The sequence below is a fragment of the Pseudophryne corroboree genome, chromosome 3, assembly GCF_028390025.1.
Source record: "Pseudophryne corroboree isolate aPseCor3 chromosome 3, aPseCor3.hap2, whole genome shotgun sequence".
NCBI lineage: Eukaryota > Metazoa > Chordata > Amphibia > Anura > Myobatrachidae > Pseudophryne > Pseudophryne corroboree.
This window is the reverse complement of record NC_086446.1, coordinates 515,601,179-515,624,130: the sequence shown is the minus strand read 5'-3', so window position 1 is coordinate 515,624,130 and position 22,952 is coordinate 515,601,179. Positions and strand designations below refer to the sequence as shown.

General features: G+C 44.5%; 3 pseudogenes; all 3 read left to right on the top strand.

The window, feature by feature from the left end:
- Nucleotides 1-385: 385 nt before the first annotated feature.
- On the top strand, nucleotides 386-597 carry LOC134899727 (U2 spliceosomal RNA; annotated as a pseudogene).
- Nucleotides 598-14,463: 13,866 nt separating this feature from the next.
- Nucleotides 14,464-14,606, top strand: LOC134899791 (U2 spliceosomal RNA; annotated as a pseudogene).
- A 4,646-nt stretch (nucleotides 14,607-19,252) lies between these two features.
- Nucleotides 19,253-19,430, top strand: LOC134899773 (U2 spliceosomal RNA; annotated as a pseudogene).
- The last annotated feature ends 3,522 nt before the right edge of the window (nucleotides 19,431-22,952 follow it).

Genomic DNA, 22,952 nt, shown 5'->3' with positions numbered 1-22,952 from the left:
TATGGTTATTTATGGTATGTGTGTCTGAAGTGTTATGGGACGTGCGGAATATTTTGGTGTTTAAGAAGGATGATATTGTCGTTAAGGAATGTGTGCGTATGGTGTTAGGGAAGCTTTATTTTTGTTTTCAGTGGGATAGGCATAGAGGAGGTAGTGAGGATGCGGAAGGTCTGTGGAAACATAGAAAGTGGAAGGCTCTGGTGGTGTGTTGAGGAGGGGTGGCATGGTTTTTTGCATTTTTGGCTCCGTTGATGATTTTATTGGGCTTATTTCCTGGATTTTCCTTTCGGTTATGTTATTGTCTATTTTTGAATTTACTCTAGTAATTACTGTAATAAGAACATGGTTTTCTTTTTCATAATAAAAAGCCATATGATGTCTGTTACGCGCTTCTCACCGTTGGGTTGGAGCAAGTACAAACTGAGGGAAAAAAATAAAATAAAATCTGTTCTTATCAGTTTAATATCTGATACGCCCCCTATCTGGGGGCCATATATTAAATGGATTTTTAGAACAGGGAGATGGAAGAAGAGCTTGCTCTGTCCACTCCACGCATTGACCAGGTATTGCAGTACCTCCGGGACCGGTGCACCTTTCCTATTCTGTATTCCAAAAATAGACTAATGATGACTGCTTAGCTTTTCCCCAGGATTGTCAACGTTTTTGCCGCATTGATAAACTCCTTGATTTTGGGGGATTTTGCAAGCAGGCTATTACACTGTATCAAAATTGGATTCAATCGTTGCTGTCTATTCCTTGCAAAATGTTACAATGGATGAATAAAATGAATAAAAGCAACCTGAGAACTACTGTGTGGAGTCTTGTTTTGCCTCTACTTCTTGTCTCTATTGAATTCCCTCCTTCTACACAAGGCCAATTTAAACAGTTGATGAGCATTTGGATGTGAGGCCTACGTTGGCCTAATTCCTGAATGCTAACTAAGTACGAACGAAGACGCATTACCACTTAGAAATTCATTCCTAAATTCTTCACTTACTATTATGATCATCCTTTCGGCTTGTCTTTCCGACCTGGTCATATTTGGAAATAATTTTTATTTTTGTGGCGGTGGTGCCGACGCTGGCTGCAGGAGGTGTGGATAATTGCTGTAGAGACACTAAAGGCACAAGCTCTGTGGTATGTATATGCTGCATCGATCTCCTGGTGTGTGTCTCCCTCAAGTGGATGTCAGTATGCAAGTCAAGAAAATGCAGTTGTCCGTACAGCCAAGCACATTGTGACATCACGTGTGTCGCATAATGATGACATCACATGTGTCGCATCATGATGACATCATAGAGTGTGCATCATGATGACATCACAGAGCCCTCACACTGTAGTGGAAAATTTGAAATCTGCCAGGATGAACGGGTTGGTTGAAACAATCCAGATTTTAGAGACAGGTTCACGGCAGCCAGGAAACCTTGCATTGAAGAATGAATGTCCCACTGCTTAAGTGATGAAGTGCATAGCATTGTGTAAATGTGATAAGCACGGAGCCAGGCTCAGACGAGCGGCAGACGTCTGGTGGGTGTGGTCGTTGGAGGCGGACCAAATGCAAATGATTGTGCATCAGCCAGCCAGTCAGCAAGACATGAAGAGAGAAAACTCACAATGCAGGAGTGAGTGATGGAATGTGGGGTTGCGCGCGCCTGGGTGTCTGCCTGCCTGCTTGTCAATCCGGATTTCTCCTTCTTCTTTGCTGGGGTCGTCGCCGCCGCCAAAAGTCAAGTCAATCTGCAGATAGTATAGACTAGTATAGAGTAAGCGTGTGTGGGGGAAGGGCGATTCTCCATGATAGATTGTAGATCTTGTTTCGGCTGCGCAGATGGGACTTGAACCCACAATCCCTGGCTTAGGAGGCCAGTGCCTTATCCATTAAAAATGGAGATCCTACCAGGAGGGGGTGAGGGTCATTCTCCATGATGGGGTGAGGGTCCTTTTTCAGCCGTGCACCTACCTCGGCCCCTATTCAGATTATCGCTTCTTGGCCTTTTGGCTCAGATCAGGAGTCATTGGCCTGGTCTGGGCCGTAGATTTCGAGTTTGGGGGTCTTTCCGAGGGATCGCCTTTTGTTTTTTTTCCGAGACCAGAGGGGTGGCGATACGCTTGTCATGCTGGATGTTACAGGTGGGTTAAGTTCGAGGAGACCCAGATGGGTGGATTCCCAGAAAAGTACTTCAACAAATAACTTGAAGATATATAAATATGAATTTATTGTATACTTAGCTAAGGTTATTGATCAATTCAGTAGATCCAGTTCGATACAGCAATCACATCATCATACTCAGGAGCCTCGCCCTCTTCGTCTAGAGGCTGAGTTCTATTCAGATCATCCTGGTTCATCCAGGCTATCTAGGCTACTTTGCATGTTTGCTCATGAAATACATCTTGTTCACTTTTTTCAGCAAGAAGCTTGAAATCATTCAGTATGTTTTCCCATGTAACTTTCTTAAAAGAATCTTCTACCACCTCACATTCACACTTCTGCTCAGAATCATTGTTGCCCTTATCTGTAGTGTCAATGTGCATGGTCATTTCTGTCTGGCAATTTGTTATCACAGTTTGGTCTGTGTCTGTGATATTCTGCATGGAGCAGCAATGCTCTCCCCTCTCTGTGTTGTGTAAATCAAACCCCCCTTTCACATATGCAGTTTGTGAAATATTGTGGGTATCAACATCAGTCCCTCTTAACTCTGAACAGCCCCCCTTGATTTCATCACTATCTGGGCTGAAACTATGTGAGAGGGCTAAAACTTCACACTGTTGTCTGAGAATTTCAACATCCTTTGTTACATCTGCAGTTTTAACTACATTCTTATTATCTACTGTGGTTTGTATACAGTTAGTGCAAACAAACTGATTAGGCGTCCCATCTTCAATTTGTCTAATCTCTTGTGAGGAAGTGCAAGTAGTATGTCTGACAGAGTGCAGCTACCCTGTTCCATCTTCCTCATATTCTACCTCAGAATCACTGTCTAACTGTTCCCACTTTTGTGAGGTAATCAATGTGCTTATCTGCACAGAATCATATTTGGGCTTTTTACCCAGCTGTTTCTTACAGTTCACTCTTTTTACAACATACTTTTCGAACTGTGTCTGCAATTCACTAGTACACTGTTCCTGGGACCGTACACAGGTACGCAAGACATCATTTTGCTCCCTTAGTGCGTCTCGCTCTGTCTGTATTTCCTTAACCTGTGAGTCCAGCTCACAGAAAGCCTGTGCTGCAATATTTAGGATTGCAGCTGCAGCGCGACACTCATTTTTTGAATAAATACTTAAATTAACATTCTGTAAATCTTCTATAGGAGTTACAGTTCTGATTGGTTGCATGTATTTACAGGCAGTTTCCATCATGTCAGCCCAGGGCCCGGGTCTAGACAGCCATGACGGAAAACTAGCCCCCTTTTTCTTACTGAATAACCTTTTAAACATTTTATACAATATATATATATATAGTACTTTCTGGGGGTCCAAACAGGGCCTCCTGGCTGGCTCGCCAAATGTTACAGGTGGGTTAAGTTCGAGGAGACCCAGATGGGTGGATTCCCAGAAAAGTACTTCAACAAATAACTTGAAGATATATAAATATGAATTTATTGTATACTTAGCTAAGGTTATTGATCAATTCAGTAGATCCAGCAATCACATCATCATACTCAGGAGCCTCGCCCTCTTCGTCTAGAGGCTGAGTTCTATTCAGATCATCCTGGTTCATCCAGGCTATCTAGGCTACTTTTAACATTGAAAATTTCTATCTTATATAGGCTGAAGAACTCCTGAGTAAGCATATTTCATGTGTCCAAAGTCCATATTATGACATATACATAAATGCTAAAAAAACAGTAGGGGGCACTATTGCCTCAATTTTGAGTGTTAGAAATAACATAAAAATACCAGTGTGTAACATGGATTATATAGATTAACACACAAGGTGAAAACACCATTGTCTTAATATGAGACAGACAAAAACAAGACAAGTGTTTGGAGTTGGACATATGTCAACATTGTAATGTTTGCATCTTCATATTAAGACAATGGTGTTTTCACCTTGTGTGTTAATCTATATAATCCATGTTACACACTGGTATTTTTATGTTATTTCTAACACTCAAAATTGAGGCAATAGTGCCCCCTACTGTTTTTTTAGCATTTATGTATATGTCATAATATGGACTTTGGACACATGAAATATGCTTACTCAGGAGTTCTTCAGCCTATATAAGATAGAAATTTTCAATGTTAAAAGTAGCCTAGATAGCCTGGATGAACCAGGATGATCTGAATAGAACTCAGCCTCTAGACGAAGAGGGCGAGGCTCCTGAGTATGATGATGTGATTGCTGTATCGAACTGGATCTACTGAATTGATCAATAACCTTAGCTAAGTATACAATAAATTCATATTTATATATCTTCAAGTTATTTGTTGAAGTACTTTTCTGGGAATCCACCCATCTGGGTCTCCTCGAACTTAACCCACCTGTAACACTGGATGGACAGAAGGGGGTAAGTGATCTCAGATTTATTGTGGAGGAAGTTCTGTTTAATCTGTGTGGTCTGAAGAAGGAGGATATCTATTGTATACAAGACTTTGCACATCAGGGATATTATGATGTGTCTTTCTACAATAGTTACAAATGCATGAATGTCTTTGAAACCTTGAGAACAAATGCCTTGCACCCCTCTATGGTGGGTATTATCCCCATGCCTTTATTTGCTGTTAATGAAATTCCCTTAACAGTGCATTTATATAACCCTTGGATGGATTTTGATCTTATAAAGGGTTTTTTTGTACAGATATTTTCATTTCTGTGATAGGAGGAGACATGTTGTACAATTCTATGGGCATTTTTAATGGTAAATTGAAGTTTTGGGTAAAACTAAGGCCAGATGGTAGATTCATTGGAGGGGTGATGCATCCCCCGGCACATTTTTCTATTACTGGATATAGAGGGTATTTATTAATTAATTAGCCTCACTTTTGCCGTAAATGTCATTAATATGGGCACACAAAAGAGGACTGTAAAAAAGGAAAAAAGTGTACTGAAATTGTGGCAAAGAAGGGCATGAGGCGGGTGCATGTTCTAAAGCAAAAACCTGTGATATTTGTGGGGAACAAAACCATACATGTAAGGGATGCCCAAATTGGCAGAACTTAAAACAACAAGAGCTTGTCAGGAAGGAAATGTTAAAGAAAGAAAGGGAGGAAACTGAAAAGCAAGAGCAAAAGGAGCAGGAAGGAAGTGGAAACTCGGCTGCAAAACAAAATGCTTCTCCTGACAATGGCACTGAGGAGCTAATGCAATGAAAGTGAGAGAGTGAGGACTCACATTTACAGGCTCATGAATCAGCGCAGGCAGGCGCTGGTGAGACCACACAGATGATGGAAGTACCGAGTACCAGCATGTTGGATATACAAGGCACTGCAAATATTCAGGACAGTGAGAGTTTGGAGGGCTCTGGTGATGAAGTAGTAGTGGTGGAGATTAACTGGACTAATACTCAGGAGGAGGCTGCAGGAGGACATGAAGAGGAGAGTGATAATAAAGCTAAAAGATCAGTTGAAAGTAAAAGAGCTGCCAAAAAACAGCATATAGAGTATATTAGCAGCCCTGAGTCTGTTCAGTTCTCAGTCTGATGGATGAGATGGATGTCAGCAGCAGTCCTGGTTATAGAACATGTTTCTCACCTGCACCTGATTTAAATCTGGAAACCTGTTCTCATAAGAAGGAACAGCCAGAATTAGAGGACAATGGTTGCAAGTCAAAATAAGAATGCAGCTATAAGGGTTGCAGTGTTGGAGGATATATGGGAGAATGGAGGGGATATAGTGTGCCTACAGGAATGTGGGATAGTAGGTGAATTAAAAAAGAAGGAAGGAACGTTTGAGACGTGTTTTTGGTGTTGGTATATTAATTAAAAATAAGGGTATATTTGCGGAGAATTTTGTGGTGGTAGAAGTGGGAAAGTGTTTTGATGACTGTATGTTATAAGGAGTGGTGGGTAAGGATTATGAATATTTATGCACTTGCAGATAAGAACAAAAGGGGGGAATTATTCAATAAGATTAGGGTGTTTCTTCCTGGGAGGATCCCGATTATTATAGCGGGTGACTTTAATTGTTCTATTGATAAGGGTGTGGGTTTTGGTGAAGGGGACAAAAAAATTGATGTGACAGGGAATGCTTTAAAGCAAGTAGTTGCTGATTTTTCGTTGCTTGGTGTTGCAGGTGAATGTCTGAAGAAGCCACTGCCGGTTACATATTGCCCGGATAGCGGAAAGTCCGCATCTAGATTGGATTACTTGTTTGTATCAAAAGGAGTGGTACAGTATGTAAAAAGTATGAGCAAAGAAAGACTGAAAATTCAGATCATGAATGTATTAAAGGGACGATTGAGGGTAAGTATGATGGGAAACGTTTTTGGAAATTGAATCAAAAGATATTAGAAAACGAGGAAGTGAGAGAGGATTTTGGTTTGTGGTATGAAAGATGGGTGGACGGGGGAATTTGAAAATGTGTTGGTTTGGTGGGATTGGTTAAAAAATCAAATTAAAAAGTTTTTTTTAAAAATGGGGTTATAAGCTTGCAGGGAGGAGAAGATTGTATGAAGTTTTAAAAAAAGATTAATCTACAGTATTTGTATAAAATGAAAGAGTTGGGTATGGATATGGATGATGAGATTGTATGTGAGAAAGAAGTGCTGAGGAAGTTTATGTATGAGAAGGGTAGAGAGATTGTGTTTAGAGCGAAAGTTGAGCGAATGGAAAAGGATGAGAAATGTTCAAGGTTTTTCTGTAAAAAGGTATGTGAGGGGAAAAAAAGATATGGATTGGTGTTAGATGGAAATGGATGTGTGAGGAAAGGAGAAAGTATGATAGAAGTGACTGAGGATTTTTATAGGGAGTTATATAAGAGGAAAGAGTGTGATGTTAGTATAGAAGTAGAGGTTTTGAGTGCGTTGTGTTGTGAGGTGAATGAAGACGAAAGAGAAAGTTTGATGAGTGATATAGGTGAAAGTGAGGTTAAAAGGGTGTTGAAGAGTGCAGGGAAAAATAAGACTCCAGGTATGAATGGGTTGGTGGTAGAATTTTATTTGTCTATGTGGTAGGTGATTGGGAAAGATATGTTGGAAGTGTTTAAGTATATGTGGAGGGAAGGGTGTGTGAGTGAGTCCATGAAAGAAGGTGTGCTGGTGCTCATTTATAAAAAGGATGAGAAAAGAAATTTAAAGAATTGGAGACCAATAACCTTATTAAATGTGGACTATAAATTGAATGCAAAATTGATTGCAAACAGAATGAGTGACGTGGTAGATTAAGTGGTTTGCGAGGAGCAAGTGTGTGCGGTGCCTGGGAGAAGAATGGGTGATAAGAGAGAAAAGATGTATGGTGCTTGCTTTGGACTTCAAGAAGGCGTATGATAGGGTCTCACATGCTTTTATGTTTTGTGTGTTATTAAGGATGGATTTTTCAGTTATCTTAGTAGAGAGAATCAGAAGTTTGTATGCAGGTGCAACAAGTAAGATTTCGGTGACTGGTTATGTGAGGGTATCACGGTTGAGTCAGGTGTGAGACAGGGGTGTCCACTATTCCCAATAGTATTTATATGTGTGATTGAGCAACTGTTGCGAATGATTATTAGGGATAAGGTGGTGAGGGTTTTTTTTAATTCCAGGGAGTGGTGGAAGGGTGTTAAAGGTGATGAGTTATATGGATGATGTGACACTGGTATGTGAGAGTAAAGCGGCACTGGCTAGGGCCCGATTATTAATTGGCATTTTCTGCGGTGCGTCAGCTTTTAAAGTAAATTGGGAGAAAAGCAAATTCAAGTGTTTTGGAGATAGTGGAGTGGAGATTGAGGGGGTGGAATGTGTGAAAGGAGGTTTAAGAGTGCTTGGGGTCACGTTTGAAAGAGATTTAAAAGGTAATGAGAGCTGGGATGAAAGTGGTCAGAAAGTAGCAAGAAAGTTAAATTTTTGGCGTTTAAGAGAATTATCAATGTCAGGAAAACTTTTTATAATAGAGTGTGATTTTGCCATTATTATTTGTAGCAACTGTTTTTCCAGCGAATGGGCGATGTGTGCAGAAAATGAATAGAATGTTGTTTTTGTTTTTTTGGGGGTGTAAAATGGAGAGATTGAGGAGGGAATATGTGATGAAAGACAGATGTAGAGGTGGTTTTGGTTTTCCTAATTTAGAGATTTATTTAGGTATAAATGGGGTTGTAAGTGTGTGTAGATTGATTGAGAAAGAATATGGCTGCTTGCTGGATGGATGTTGATGGGAGTGGGGTGGGAGAAAAGGGATTTATGTAAACCTGTGGCCTCTATTTGTCCTAAGTGGTATATTGAAATATTTCTGAGAAAATTTGATTTATTGGGAGTAAAAATGTGGGAGTTTAAGGAGAAAAAGAAGGTGGTTAAAATATTGAAAGACAGAGAAAATAAGTGTATGATTGAGGGTTTGAATTGTGTTGAGTCTAAAGAGGTGTGGAAGAAAATTAATATGAATGGAACGACGAATAGACAGCGTGATATTGTATGGATGTGTATGCATGATATTTTACCGGTTTGTGTGGTGCAAAAGAGAAGAGATTTGGTGAGAGTGGAGACGTGCCCAAGAGAGAGTTGTGGAATGGATGAAACTATTAATCATGTATTTTGGAATTGTGGGTTTGGAAGGAAAGTATGGAAGGGAATGAGTGGAGTATGTAAGGAAATAGCGGGAGTAAGTATGTTGACTTGGAAGGTGGAATTATTTGGAATAGGTGTGAGTGGGAGAGTGAATGAAAGATTGATGTGGATATTAATAGCACGTGTGAGAGAAGTATTATGGGATGTGAGAAATTTGTATGTTTATAGGAATGAAGTATTGTCTGTTAAAGATTGTGTAAGGATGGTATTGGGAAAGCTATATGTTTGCTATTTGATGGATTGTAAAACTGGCAGTGGTAGTATGGATGCAGAAGGGTTTTGGAAGACAAAGAAATGGAAGCATCTGGTGAAATTATAGTTTGGAGTAAAGGGTCTTGGGCTGTATTGTAAAATTGAAGATGTGAAAAATGAATGTTTTTGTGATGCATAAGAACAGATTTTGGAAAAAAAATGGAAACCATGAATGATGAGATGTTTTGAAAAGTTATGACAATTGCATCGTCCCCTAGCTGCACTGGAGGGTTAGACTTGTTGGCTCTGCCCTCTGAAGCGACCTCCTCTCAACGATGATGCTGACCCTTCACCCCGCCTCCTGCGCCGAGGGATCCGAGAGGATGGCCACAACTGCTCCAGCCCCAGCTGCTCCAGCCACCGCCTCCGCTCCTGCCCCCCTCGCCAAGAAGTAGTCGGTGAGGAGCACCGCCAAAGGTCCGACCAGATCAGCCGCTTTCAGCTCCACCGCCCCTGCAGTGACACCGCCATCGGCATTCATCCAGGAGAGCTCCAAGGGCAAACCAGCCCTGGATGAGGAAAACCGTGGTGATGAAGCTAAAGGAGGTGGATGGACAGATGCCAGACATGTCGGTTGAGACATTCGGCAAGAAGATGATCCTCCACCAGGGCTTCTTGACCGCCGAAACCCTCAGCATACAGAACTACCTGAAGGGGATCTTCTATGTGACATTCACCTCCATTGCCATCTGTAAGAGGTATTGGGAGGCAGTAAAAGTGGTGAGGCCTGAATCCCCTTTCTCTCGCTTTGTGGGCAATTGCCCTATTCAAAGAGAGGAATGGCGGGTGATGGTTTCAATTCGCAACCCACATGTGCCTGTCAAAGACATCGCCACCTTTCTCAGCCGGTTCTGCTCCGTCACCAGAGACCCCACAAGGATCCTGGATGGGAATGGTTTCTGGACTGGAAAGTGGGTGGTAATCATCAAGCTGCCAAAGGACACCTTGTGCCCAGAAGGAATCAAGCACCTCCCACAGTGCTTCTCCCCGGGGGATCCGCAGGACTTCTTCACTACGCCGACCAGCCACGCAACTGTAGGAATTGTGGCGGGAAGGCCATGTGATGAAGGATTGCAAGGTCCCGGCTTGCAAGAATTGTCATCTGGCCAGCCATGAGACAAAAGACTGCCCCATGAGGAAAACCTGCAACCTGTATGGTGGGGTGGACCACATCTACAGGGACTGTCCCAGTAGGGTGATATTCTACGTGGCGGTGGTGACTGGACGTGATCCCCTCACCAAGCGACCACCCTCTGCAGCACAGAGGAAACAGCAGCAGACTCAGGAGAGTAAGAAATCTGCCACTCACCAACCTCCTCACCTCCCCTCCAACCTCCACCCGACCCTCTGTGACAGAGACTCCTATCCCTGTCAAAACCCCTTCTAAACCTTCCTCCACTGTCCTCCCCCTCTCCCTGGTAGATTTTCCCCCTCGTACGCCCACTGCAGGTGTTAAACAGACGAGGAGCAATAAGAGGAAGGAGTTCGACATCCCAGATGTCGATCCCGACTCCTCCAAGAAACTGGTGGTCAAGCTGGTCCAGAAATCCCTCCTGCTGGAGGAGGAGGAGGAAATGGAAGCAGTGGTGGAAGGCATTGAGGTGGAAGACATTCTGGTGCTTCATACCATGTACCACCTCAACCAGCTTGACCAACTGATTGAGAGTATGGGACCACCCCAGCAGGGTGACCCAGCACACGTCTCTGAGGAAGCCCCACCTGATGGAGTGGTAATGTAAATGTTGAATTGTAACTGTTGCCTAACCTTTCTTTTTTCTCCCAATTAATGGTGTCTTTTTCCTTATTTACCATTAATGTGAGGAGTAATAAATGTAGGAGACAGTCTGTGTTTTCTTGACAGTCAGAAATGTGAAGTGTACATGTTGTAGGAATGCTCTCTCCCTTTCTCTAGGTCCTTCAAACATCTGGGCCGGCAGTGGTCCCATGGTCCATCCTACTGGTCTGGTGGTGGTGAGTGCAAGTCTGCAGGGGTCGCCATTCTTGTTAGGGGTAGCCTCTTCACGCTAGATTCTGTTCAGGAGTTTATCTGCGGCAGATTGCTGATTGTAGATGACTCCTTGGCAGGTGAGCCTATTAGGCTAATCTGCGTGCATGCATCTCCTATTAAAAATTAGCGTTGAGCTTTTCCAGACCCTGCGGATGCAGCTCACCACCACTAGGGCGGTGGTGATGGCCTGTGACTTCAACTGCCCCATAGAGGGGGATGGACGAAGCACCTGCAACTCTGCAAAGCTGGATGCGACGTCCAACCTGCTCAATGAGATGGTGACCGAAGCATTACTGTGGGACGCTGTGGGCTCCATGGGGGCTGGACCTGTGAATTTCACTTGGAGCTGCCCCGATGGCTCTGTGCATTCCCGCATTGACTCTGTGTTTACCTCTCGAGCAGTGAAGCAGGTAAGGCATTCTATGGTTCCCTGCTTCTTCTATGACCACAGAGCCATTCTCTTCCAAGGGGTTCTGGGCCATGGTTTTCCTCCTGGCCCAAGCTCCTGGAAGTTGAAATGTGCCCTGCTAGAAAGGGAGGAGGTACTGGCAGAGCTGAAGGATGCCTACATCACATGGAAAAATGACAAATGTTATTTTGATTGTATGTCTGACTGGGGGGAATATGTCAAGTCTAACATTCACAGTTTCTTTCAGGTCAGGGTGCGTCAGCAGGCGTGCAACCAAAAGAGGAACTTCAGGAAACTGCAGCATCAGCGGCAGTCTCTGGTGGACCTCCAAAGGTGCGGCTGGGATATGAAAGATGAGCTGGACGAGACCAAAAAGAGCCTGAAAGGGCACTTTAAGGAGGGGTCCAGACGCATCGTCTTCCGTTCCAAGGTGGAGAACCTGAAGAAGGGTGAGAAATGTCTTTCTTTTTCAGGAAACTCCACTCTTGTCACACGCCCCTGACTGAGCTGCGAGATGGGACTGGCGCTTCCAGACAGGGGAAGGAGGGCATGATGAAAGTCGTCAGAGACTACTACAGAGACCTCTATTCCCCCAAGCCAACTGACACGGCTGATAAGTTCCTGTCAGGTATCACTAACACTATTGATCCTGCAGGTAAAGAAGCCCTGGATGCTCCCTTGGCATTGGGGGAGGTGCTCTCTGCTGCCAAATCCTTTAGGCAGGGCAGGACCCCGGGCAGTGATGGTCTCCCAGCAGAGCTCTATGTAGCGCTGTGGGAACTCATTGGCCCAGACCTGCTCGAGCTGTACGAGGTGATAGTGGTGGAGAGTAAAATGTCCCCTTCGCTGAGGAAAGGATTGATCACTTGTAAAAGCGTAAGGGGGAGAGATGCGAGCTGAAAAATTGGAGACCCATCTCTCTTCTGAACGTGGACTACAAGTTCCTCGCCAAGGTACTTGCCAACTGTCTGAAGGCTGTCATCGGACAGATTGTTCACCCGGACCAGACCTGCGGCATACCGGGCCGCAGAATTGCAGACAGCATTGCTCTTCTCTGGGACACGGCCCATTACGTCAAAGATCGTAATGTGTGGGCAGCCCTGGTCAGCCTTGACCAGGAGAAGGCCTTTACCGTGTTTCCCATGATTTGATGGGCAGGGCGCTGCGTAAATTTGGTCTTGGTGATTTATTTTGTTCATATGTTAACCTGATGTACTTTGACATTTACAGCTCGGTGTTGGTGAACGGCTGGAAGAATGACCCCCTTCCGGTATTGTCCGTGGTCAGACAAGGCTGCCCTCTTTCACCTCTTCTTTTTGTTTGTGTTATAGAGCTCTTCGCTGTATCCATCAGGCAAAATCCAGAGATCAGAGGGATCACCGCGCCGGGTCCAGACCACCCAGAGGCCAAGTGTTCGCTATACATGGACGATGTCACTGTCTTCTGCGCAGATCAGCGTTCGGTGGCAGCAGTCGTCCAAACCAGTGGGGACTTCGGTCGAGCTTCAGGGGCAAAGGTCAACTGCGGGAAGTCAGAGGTTAAGCTTTTTGGAAATTGGCACCTGTCGTCTTCCACTCCATTCCCGTTTACCGTCAAGCCGAACTTGATCAGCTGGACGGATCAAAATCCTGTGAGTCCAGTTTGGTGGAGAAGCGGCCCTGAAGTGCTGGGAGGAAAGACTTTCGACTGTGCGACAGAAAATTGGGCTGTGGAGCCTCAGAGAAATTACCATCGAAGGGAAAGCACTTGTGCTGAGGAATGAGATCCTTCCTGTTCTCCAGTACACTGCACAGGCCTGGCCACCACTGGTCACGGTCTGCAAGGCCATCACTCGGGCCACTTTCCACTTCATCTGGGGCTCCAAAATGGACAGAGTAAAGCGAACTGTTATGTGCAAGGAGACCCTCAAAGGTGGCAAGGTAATACCTGATATACCCAGCATGCTGCGAGCCTTCTTTGTATGTAACTGCATCCACCGGACTCTGATAGACAACTGCAACGGCTCTGCTGAGAAACTCCATGTCCCACTTCTTCCTCCTACCTTTGTGGAGGACCCTTAAATGGGACAGCTCCATCCCCTACAACTGGACTACCCCATGGTTCTACCTGGATGTGTCCAAGTTTGTGAGGGAGCACCAACTGGAGGGAGTCAAACAAGACTTGTGGAAGCCAAAGACTATCTACAAGCTCATCAGAGCCAAAGACGTTATGGAGCCAATTCATCTACTGCCAAGTGTGTATGGGAGAATGTGGCCTCCAAAAGGCTCACAAACAGACACAAAGACCTGTCATGGATGGCCATCCAAGGGGGCTTGCCTCACCAGTCATTCATGCACTCCCAAAACTTGTGTAGGTACAGACATTGCCCATGGTGCCTCGTTCACGAGGAAACATCTATGCATCTCTTTTGGGACTGTACTTATGCACAGAGACTGTTAGAAGCCCTGGAAAATGAACTCCGAGACTGTGTGCCAAGGAACTGCCTTACGTACCATTCGGTACCCTATGGGCTATTCTTTGGCACCCACACTTATGAAGCCCGGCGCCTTATGAATTGTGTTAAGGATGCTTTGTGGCTTGCCAGGAATCACCTCATCCTGAGGAGGGAGAGGATGTCCATCCAGGACTGTTGCAGGCTGGTTCACAGCCTGCTAAGAGACTTCCATCATGGACAGCCCTGAGGAAGAAGAGGACTAAACCTCCCTTCTTCTGCACATCTCCCCTTCTTTGAACTGCATAATGAGACTTGGGACCGTGGCCCCTTTCCCCCATTCACAATGTCTGTTGTTTTGTTGATGTTTTTCTATTTATTGACCCTCCCCTTATATGTGTCTGTCTTTCAATAAAGCTTCGGGCTTGTGATTCCCCCTCCCTCACCCTTCTACACTCCACACCCATAGCCTTATTACCTGTTGTATTATTGTATAGTTTAAATGCATAGTGCATGACATGATTTATAGTGTAGGCTGGCCTTATGCTGTAGTTCTTGAAATGTGCTATACCGTCTGCATTTGTATTGTGTTATGGCTGTGCTGCGACACGGTACTTATGTGTGTAATGTGTATGTATGGTTTTTGCATCTTAATGTCAATAAAGACTGCTTTTTCAATCAAAAAATCAGTTATTATTATTTATATATTAAATGGATTTTTAGAACAGGGAGATGGAAGAAGAGCTTGCTCTGTCCACTCCACGCATTGACCAGGTATTGCAGTACCTCCGGGACCGGTGCACCTTTCCTATTCTGTATTCCAAAAATAGACTAGTGACAAATTCATTGCTTTTTCCAAGGGTTTGCATTTGCAAAGGTCTTGCAGCATTGCTGAACTCCTTGATTTAGGGGGATTTAGCAAATGGGCTCTTACACTGTTGCAAAATTGTATTCAAGCGTTGCTTTTCCATGCAAAATGCTACAATGGATTAATAAACAAAATAAAAGCACCTGAAAACTGCTGTGTGGATTCTTGTTTTGTGTCTACAGTATTTCTTGTCTCCATTGAATTCCCTCCTTCTATCTAAGGAACATTTAAATGCTGGGGGGCCATGTGAATGTGAGGCCTACCTAGGCCTAATTCCTGAATGCAAACTATAAGCAAAATAACAAACATTCTGACTTCGAAATCAAGTCCTAAATTCATAACTTCCTGTTTGGCTTTTCGACCCTTTCTTGTTTGGGAATATTTTTTAACTTTTTTTGGTGGGGTCAACACTGGCTGCAGGAAATGCTTATGTTTGCTGTAGAGACAGAAAAGGAACAACGTCTGATGTAAGTATATGCTACATCTATCTCCTGGTGTGTGTCTCCCTCAAGTGGATGTCAGCAAGCAAGCCAAGCAAATGCAGTCCATACAGCCAAGCTCATTGTGACGTCACATGTCGCATAATGATGACATCACAGAGCCCTTCCACTGTAGTGAAAAAATTAAATCTGCTTTGATGGACGGGCTTGTTGAAATTATCCGAATTTCATGGAAAGGTTCAACGCAACCAGGGAACCTTCCATTGAAGAATGAATGTCCCACTGCTTGATTGATGGAGTACATAGTATTGTATATAGTATTGTGTGATAAGCACGGAGCCAGGGACGGGCGGCAGATGTCTGGTGGGTGTGGTTGTTGGAGGCGGACCAAATGCAAATGATTGTGCATCATCCAGCCAGCCAGAGAGGAGAAAAGTCACGATGGAGGAGTGAGTGAGGGAATGTGGGTGTGCGCGCGCCACTGTGTCAGTCAGGAATTCTCCTTCTTTGCCACCAAAGTAAATCTATAGAAAATAAAGAGTGAGCATGTGATGTGTGCAGAAATGTAGATCCTATCAGGAGGGGGGGAGGGTCCTTTTTCAGACGCACGCCTACCTCAGCCCCTATTCGGGTTATCGTTTCTCGACCTTTTGGTTAAGATCAGGTGTACACCTGTGCACTGGGTGTTGCTAAAGGAATCGGGGCTGCGCTTCTGGGAGCCTTGGGATATCGGGTCGTGATCAGTCCTTGTTGCTGGAGTCTGTGTGGCTGCCAGGATGACTGGAATGAGGAACCCTGCCTGACGTGTTATGAGCGGGTAAGAGCACATGCTTCTTACCCTATCCTTAAGGGTTTTACTCTGCTGCCTTTTTTCATGGGGGCCGAGAGAAAGTTGACTGTGCACATGTACGACCCCTTTATCGAGCCAGTTCAAATGAAGGCTTTCTTGTCACGTTATTGTTCTTCTGTGCGTGGCGGAATTCGCCTACAGAATTATGTGGGGATTTCCAATGACAAGACCAAGTTCTGGGTGCGACTGTGCCTGGACCCTGGGGGGATTGGGGCGTTATGCACCCTCCTGCTAATTTCTCAATTGGGGGTGAAAGGGGGTACTTGTTTTACCTGGATCAACCCTATTATTGTAGTGACTGTTTTGAATTTGGGCACACTAAGGACGTCCGCATGAAAAAGAGGTGCTGCAGAAACTGTGGTATGTCAGATCATAAAGCTGCTACGTGCCCCCAACGCAAGTACTGTGACATGTGTGGTAGCCAGGATCATCTTATGCGCTCCTGCCCTAAATTCACTGACCCCCGTCCATCTGTTTCTGCGCAATTGGACACCCAAACTGCCCAGTCTGTGATAAATGGCCAACCTGTCATTTCTAGGCAGCCTGTGTGTGTTTCACCGGTAATTGTGTCTGCCATGGCCAGTACACCTGCTGTGGCATCTGGAGCCGTTACTGCCGCTGACCACATCATTATAAACACACCAGCTGTGGTATCTGGCGTGCAAACCTGTTTTCAAAATGCAGGAGGAGCCAGCGCTGTGGTGGAGGGAGCCGCTGCTGCTGCCAGGGGTGGTGCTCAGGAGCTTCAGTCACCGCTAAGCCCCCCCCCGTGACTCAACTGTAACTGATGAATACCCGTCCCTGATGCCGGCTAGCCCCACTGTGAGCTCTGCTGTGGGATCCCGGTGCTGTGCATGGACAGAGTCCCCTGATGCAGAGTCGGAGGGCTCTGTGGAATGGAACACTGTTTCTGGAGGGGGGTAGCACAGTGGCCGCCAGGGTCTTGTCAGCTGATGAGGAGGACTTCACTGTGGTGCGTCCGAAGAGAGGTGCTTCTGCTGCTGGCTCTGATAAACGCCCTCAGCTAAAAAGGTACAACCAGTGCTTTAGAAACCAGCAATCGTTATGTGGGACTGTGTGTGGAGGAGGGAGAGATGGAAGTGTCTGGCTCCGTGGAGTCAGTGAGTGTTGCGGCTGCAGCTCCAGTTTCAAGTGTTCCTGATAATGTGTCTCCAGTATCTGTGCATGCTGCTGGGGATCTGCAGGGGGACTCCCCTGTCATCTCGTTCCTGGCAGCGGAGGATGTCCAGTCCTTTATGGACATGTAATGGAACCTGATTGTGCTGATGTGTAAATATTGATGCTGTAATATTTTTACCCCTGTTAACGATTTAGCCAGGATTAAATAAAGTTAACTGTAGTGTCCCTGAATGTTCGGGGTATTAAATCTTAGGCTAGGAGACTTGCTGTTTTAGATGATCTAAAATGCAATGGGGGTGATTTATTTTGCTCCGGTCACTGCTGATTGGCCTCACAGGGTAACTGTGTAGTCGGGTTCCTGGCATAATAAAGATGATGGTGTGGGTGTATTGGCGAGGGGTAGGGATAGTTTATTTAATTCATATACTGTTATTGTACCTGGGAGGTGCCTTTTGCAAAGCAGATGGTATAATACTGAATACAATGGAAACCGGTTATGTGGAAAACTATGACAGGTAACTGAATCCAAACAACTTTAAAGTCTCTTGCAGCAGAACGTAAAATAACTTGATAATGAATGCAAGTGAAATAACAGAACTCCAGTAGTATTTGGAAATACACAGTCTCTGAATAACACAGGGCAGACTGATAATGGTTAGGAAAGCAGATTGCCGGAATATATAAGTAACTCACAGTCTCTGCAAAGCACAAGTCCATATAGCCACACTTAGGCTAAAGCAGGAGAGTCTCTAAGCAAGTAGATGTTATACTGCTGAGTTGCACAGATGGTATGCTGACAATTAGTGCATAGGTAAGTAATGAGAAAGAACACCTGAGGAGAGTCTCTTACTGCTGATGGGTTTGAAGCTGGATGTAGCTGAAGGCCGGAGTAACAGGAGAGCTGTAGAAATGGTAGCTGGAAAAAATGAGGTAACCACAGGGGAACGCTGGAAACAGGAATGCAGGAACTGGTAAACTAGACACAGGGTATGTGACTCGTTGTCCGAGGCGATGAGAGTGAGCCCCGGACAGGAATTTCTACCCCTTGCTCTGCAGTGATTGGTCGCAGTGTTCTGGCTGGAAACACAGGGCTGGATTAGATGCCGGGATTAGCTGAATGCAGGTGTCATAGCAGCATCCATACAGACCGGATGCCGGCACACAGCGGAACACAAATGCAGGACCAGACTCAGGGGTACTCAGCGACACGGGAGATGTCGCTCGCGGTCAGCGCATCCATGCAGCCGCGACTGGGGCCATGACCTCCGGAGGCCTGCACACCAGCGCGCTGGTAGGTGAGACGCAGCTGACCGCCGATTCCTGACAAGAGCGAGTGTGTGCAGTGCCTGGAAGACGGGTGACTGATAATCTGATGTTATTTTGGGATTTGATTGGTGATTGTTTAGGTCATAAGCAGGGTATGTATGTTATGGCGTTAGATTTTCAGAAAGCATATGATAGCGTGTCATGATTTTATGTTTCGAGTGTTGGTGCGTATGGGGTTTCCGAGTGGTTTTGTGCGAAAGATTCAGGGTTTGTATGTTGATGCGTTAAGTAGGATTTTGGTGTATGGAAATCTGAGTGAGCACGTGAGAGTTGTTTCGGGTGTTAGGCAAGGTTGTCCATTGTCACTGATTCTTTTCATTTGTGTGTTAGAACCTTTGTTGTGTATGTTGCGTGCTGATAAAGTGATGCATGGATTTCTTGTGCCTAGGAGTGGTGGAAAATGTGTGAAGGTTTTGGCATATGTGGATGATGTTGTGGGTCAGACGAAAGCGGCATTGGATAGGGCACAATTGCATGTGTCTTTGTTTTGTGGTGCATCTGCTTTTAAAGTGAATTGGGAAAAATCTAAGATGAAAGTTTTTGGTGATGCTTTAGTGAGTGATTGTCAATTGCAATGTGTGAGTGGTGGATTGGAGGTGTTGGGTGTTTTTTTTGATGAGAGTTTGACGGGCAAGGATAGTTGGGACGAGGTTGGTAGAAAGGTGGCAAAGAAATTACATTTCTAGAGTCTGCGGAAATTGTCGATTTTTGGAAAAGTTTTAATTATTAAGGCTGTAGTGTTGCCTATGTTACTGTATTTTGCTAATATTTTTCCTCCAGGGAGTGTGTGTGTGTTAAGAAATTCAATAGTGGCCATAGTGGAGTGTAGTTCAACCTGACCAAAAAAGAAAAAAATCTGTTCTCATCAGTTTAATATATGATACGCCCCCTATCTGGGGGCCATATATTAAATGGATTTTTAGAACAGGGAGATGGAAGAAGAGCTTGCTCTGTCCACACCACACATTGACCCGGTATTGCAGTACCTCCGGGACCTGTGTACCTTTCCTATTCTGTCTTCCAAAAACAGACAAGTGACAACTTCATTGCTTTTTCCAAGGGTTTGCATTTGCAAAGGTCTTGCATCATTGCTAAACACCTTGATTTAGGGGGATTTTACAAGCAGGCTTACACTGTTGCAAAATTGTATTCAAGCGTTGCTATTCCCTGCAAAATACTACAATGGATTAATAAAATGAAAAAACAAACACCTGAGAACTGCTGTGTGGAGTCTTGTTTTGTGTCTACTTCTCTCTATTGAATTACCTCCTTCTGTCCAAGGCAAATTTAAACGCTGGGGGGCCATGTGGATGTGAGGCCTACCTAGGCATAAATCCTGAATGCGAACTAACAAATATTCCAACTTTGAAATAAATTCCTAAATTCATAACTTACTATTATTATCATCCTGTAGTTTGGCTTTTCGACACATTCTTGTTTGGGAAAAAAAAAATATAATAATAATAATTTTTAGTGGTGTCCAGACTGGCTGCAGGAGGTGTGGATGTTAACCATAGAGGCAGAAAAGGAACAACCTCTGATGTATGTATATGCTGCACATCTATCTCTGGGTGTGTCTCTCCCTCATGTGGCTGTCAGCAAGCAAGCAAATGCAGTCCATAAACACAAGCTCACATGTGTCGCATAATGATGACATCACAGAGGGTGCATCACGATGACATCACAGTGGACGCATGACGATGACATCACAGTGGACGCATCACGATGACATCACAGTGGACGCATCACGATGACATCACAGAGCCCTTCCACTGTAGTGAAAAATTGAAACCTGCTAGGATGGACAGGCTTGTTGAAACAATCCAAATTTTCAGTCAGGAATTATCCTTTGCCGCCGCCAAAAGAAAATCTCTAGAGAGTAAAGAGTAAGCATGTGTGGTGTACAATAATGGAGAACCTATCAGGAGGGTCATTCTCCATGATGGGGTGGGGAACCTTTTTCATCCGCACGTCTACCTCTGCCCCTATTTGGGTTATCGCTTCTCAGCCTTTTGGCTCAGATCCGGTTTATAGCCTGGTCTGGGCCAGAGGGTTTGAGGTTTGGGGGTCCTTCAGTGGGGCCCCTGGGACATTGAGGAGGGATCAATTTTGCTTTCCATGAGCAGAGGAGCTTTGGCGAGTCAGAAGGCTCGAGATGTCATCGGTGAAGAATACCATCCGTGTGAAGATAATGAGACCAACTGGAAATGGATCTTTAAGGTACTTGGTGGAGGTGGTTTTGGAAGGGTTACTTGGAGTACAGAGAAGATACATTTTCTGTGTATAGGAGATGCCAGTTTTGGATTTATTGGGCATAACTTTTGTTAACCGTGGGGTTTATCAGGATGCTTTGCATTTATTGAAAAAGAAGGAGAAAGTCCCGGCTATGCAAGGTGTAGAAATAATCCCTGCTTTGTGTGAGGAAAGACCATTTAGTATTCTTTGTTATAACCCTTTCACACAGATTGAAAAGATTTTTGCTTTTTTGAGGCAATTTTGTGCAGAAATATGAGGGGGGATTATGCAGAAAAACATTTGCGCCATCTTCAATGGGAAGTGGCGTTTCTGGGTATGGTTCAAGCCAGATAAAAATGGTTTTGAGGGTTTCAAGTACCATCCAGCAACTTTTTCAGGGGTTATCTGTACTACCTAGGGCAGCCATATTTCTGTAGGAAATGCAGACACTTTAACCACAGGAAAGAGGACTGTCCATGGGAAAAATCCTGTAGAAATTGCCAGAAAACTGGTTATGAAGCCAGTGAATGTCCCGAGCCACGGAGATGTGAATTTTTGTGGATCGCTTGATCATGTGGCAAGAGATTGCTGAAAAGTTCGAGAGGAAGGGGAAAACCCCAGAAGAATATGTGCAGCGGAATGCAGATGCATATGAAAAGAAGAAGAAAGCAATAGAGGAGGAGGACAGACAAGAAGTGAAGAACATGTAGATTACAGGGACGAGTGCATATATAGACAGTCTCACACAGGCTGCAGATGAGGTTATTAACATGATTAATGAAGGAGAGAACCCTGAAGAGCAAGAACTGGAAACCAGGCAAGATCACCAGCTACCAAAAACAGAAATAGCAAAGTCTGACGAAGCTCCGCCCCAGGCAATGGCTTTACCATTTGAATCCCCAGTGGGAACTGCAGGTGAGGGGTCTGTGAATTATAGCCCACAAAGCAGCTGTGGCAGTTGTCTCAGCCCCGTGAGCACCATGGCGTCCCTGGAAACAGTAGAGAGTTTGGAGATGGAGGAGCAGTGGCAGCAGGAACAGCAAGGGCATGGGAGTGCTGATACGGATTACAGCAAGACTCCGGAGGTGCTGAAAGGAACAGTGATGGGCAGCGCTGCAAAGAAGCCACGTACAGAACTGGATGTGCAAGAGGTTAAAACCTTCACTAGGAAACAGGTGCTCCTGAATATGCCCAGTTTGGGGATAACTCACATGTCTGAAAAGCAGGTGTACAATAAGGTTAAACAGAGAGCCAAAGAAAAGGAAAGTGGTGGAGGAGAGACAGCAAGCTTAGCAGGAACAGTCATCTTCAGGAGAGAAGACTTGTAGGAGAAAGAGGCATGATATGGCTTAAAAACAACAAACATTTTTTTGGGGGAAAAAGTGTCCTAAGCTGCATTAATTAAGGGGGTGGGGTTAAGTTCCTTTAAGGTGAGGAGTTGCAAGTCTCTTAGTAGAAAAGCAGCAGTTTTGAATTATGTAGAGGGTTTGGGGTGGGTGGGGGGGGGGGGGGGGGGGTATATTATATGTCTGCAAGAGTGTGGGTTTGTGGTGGCACCAAAGAAGGAGGAATGGAGGTAGGGGGATTCTGTGTGGAGTGAGTCCAAAGAGAACAGGAATGATGGTGTGGGGGTGTTGGTGAAGGGTTGTACGTGTAGGATAGAATCATATATTGTAATAGAGGCTGGTAGGTGTGTGTTGGTGGAGTTTGATTATAGTGGATGGAAATTTTATTTATTAAACATATATGCAAATGCGGAACAAAATAAGAGAAAAATGTTGTTTGAAAAAGAAAGTTTTTTTTTGGGTTGGAAGGAAACCGGTCGTGATTGTTGGGGACATGAATTGTGTGGTTGATAGAGGTGTGAAAAGAGGTATGGGTGAAGTTAAGAATGATGTCACGAGTGGTATGTTGTGCAGTATGCTTGTAGACTTTACACTTATGGATGTAGCGAAAGAATGTTGTAAAGGCGAGCCAATGGCTACTTATAGGGCTGATAGAGGTATGATTGTGTCATGTTTGGATTATGTGTTTGTGTCAAAAGAATTCACGTGCAAAAGTTTTAAGCAATTGAAAGTGGCTTTTCCGGATCATGAATGTGTTAAATGTAACATAGTATGTAAGGAAGGGTGCAATTATGGGAGAGGTGTGTGGAAACTAAAGGTGACTATGTTGGAGAATATGGAGATTAGAGACCGATTTCTAGAATGTTATGAGAAATGGAAGATGGAAAAAAGGAAGTATGATTGTTTATTGGAATGGTGGGATTGGATGAAAAGAGAGTGAGTTTTTTTC